Source organism: Vigna umbellata, chromosome 1 (assembly GCF_029865625.1).
Source record: "Vigna umbellata cultivar VRB3 chromosome 1, Vumbellata_1.0, whole genome shotgun sequence".
Taxonomy (NCBI): domain Eukaryota; kingdom Viridiplantae; phylum Streptophyta; class Magnoliopsida; order Fabales; family Fabaceae; genus Vigna; species Vigna umbellata.
In genome coordinates this window covers 88,265,887-88,268,021 of record NC_142165.1, presented here as the reverse complement: position 1 = coordinate 88,268,021, position 2,135 = coordinate 88,265,887, and the positions used below count along the sequence as shown (strand labels likewise).

Below are 2,135 nucleotides of genomic sequence, written 5' to 3'. Positions count from 1 at the left end.
CAATTACATGTAATTAGCTTTAGAAAGTATTTTAATTTAAAAAAAAAAGATATGAGAAAACAAATAAAAAAATATTTTAAAGGTTAAATTTAAATCTTACCATATTTGAATGATAAAAAAAAAATCATCCTAATAACTCTGTCTCTTTTTTCTCTTAATTAACAGTTCTTCGTCATCAAGATACAAAGATAACAAATTCATCTCAAAAAAATTTCGGCCCAGTTCATATACACGGTAATTCTTAGACTCCCTCAACCAAGGCATGAAAAACCAAGAGAGAATAAAAAACATATGAATATTAGGTTCCATTTTTTTTATATACAAAATAAAAAGAGTATGAAACTTAGGAGGCTAAAAATAGAATTAATAAAAAAAACAAAATATTTAACTCCATTAAACAGTTTGTTTGAATTTTAAATTTTATCGAATGTTTACTATATTTTACTATATTATATGTTTAGAGTTTAAGCATAGAAAATATATTATTTAACAATTTGATTATAGATTTTAACATAATTTATAACTATGAGAGAAAACTAAAGTTATTAACATTAACAATTTTTTGTATTAAAAATATAATATTTAATAATTTTACAATGGCAAAAAAAATTTAAACATTCTGTTGAATCAAATTTAAATTTTATGTTTGATTGTAATAAGTTTTTAATAACAAAATAAAAAATTTTAGAACTAGGGAGTTTGGAGCAGATCGTACGGCGCCCACAGAACGTCCAAAGGGCAAGGCATCTTTGCATCGAGCCTGACCCAAGGCTTCCCCTTCCCACTCCAATGCAGCAGACTCACGGGCCCGGGATGCAGTTCCCGGCAAAGCCCACGAAAATTGTCCCCGCCGAGTCCGTGCTGATTCCAACGGCGATCCACCGCCGCAATCCTTCCGGCGAAGACGAGCAGGAATGGCGGAAGCGACCCGAGCTCGTAGATCCGCATCCTCTTCTGCAACTCCATCCACTCTTCGATGACTGTTGTGTAGTCCCCGGCCCGCCACCGCTGTAGATCGATCACCATAACGCCGGTGTTGAAGTAGCACGGCCGCTTCCGGTTCGAGAAGGAGAGCGATAGCGAGGGGTTGGCCCAGAATGAGGGCGTGAAGTAGGTCGAGAAGTTGGCGGAACAGTACTCCGGCGCGGCTAGGACCTCCGTGTCGCTGAGCGGCGTGGAGGCGAGTTTGGCGATGTCGTCAACAAGGATTAAGTCGGAATCAAGGTATACGACTCTGACGACGCAGTGAGGGAGGAGGTCTGTAAGGTAACTTCGCGCATAATTGAGGGGCGTGTCCAGCGCGGAGCGTATGGAGGTGGAGATGAGGCGCGAAACCGCGATGTCGTCGAAGGGATAAATTTGGAAATTCAAATAAGGAAAGGAATTAGTTAGTGTTTGGTTTAGGGTAGTGAAGGAGGAAGGTTTGGAAGCTGCGGAGAGGAAGTGGAAGATCACGTTTTCTGGGCATGAGCTGTGTTGGAGCACGGAGAGGATTGCCGCCATGGATCCTCGGATGTATGCCACGTCCAGGGTCATTGCCACGTGGACTGCATTCCTGGGGCACGTGTCATTCGGGTGGTGCTGCAGGGTGTTGCATGTGGGGGAGTTATAGAACTTTGGAGCTTCTTTAAAACGTTGTTGGGTGGTATTCTGGGAGAAGACGACGGTGGTATATTGAGATTTAAATATGAAGAAGAGGAAGAAGAAGGAGAATGTGAAGCTACGTGCCATTTGACAACAAAATGGGATTCGTTCTTAACACGACAGAAAGATATTGCTTCCCTATAAAATGTTTGGATTTGTGTGGGATTGTTCCACTTTCAGCTCCGCTTTCGACAAAGAATGAGCTGTCTCAAAATTATTTTTTCTCTTTCATCTTATTTACTACTCTAATATATTTATTTACTTTTTCCATATCGAAAAACAAAAAATAAATTCAAGCTTTATCCGTCTCAATTATATAAAAAAATATATAAAATAAAGACGCCATCATATATAATAAAGTAAATAATCAAGAGTAATTAGGATTAATATATAAAATAAAGACGCCATCATATATAATATAGTAAATAATCAAGAGTAATTAGGATTACAGTCATGTCATTCTTCGTGTCATCCTTAAAGTAACTCCAGAA

The 2,135-nt window shown here is 38.5% G+C and overlaps 1 pseudogene; it reads right to left on the bottom strand.

The window, feature by feature from the left end:
• Positions 1 to 548: 548 nt before the first annotated feature.
• Positions 549 to 1,861, bottom strand: LOC124836330 (putative galacturonosyltransferase-like 1 pseudogene; annotated as a pseudogene).
• Positions 1,862 to 2,135: the final 274 nt, after the last annotated feature.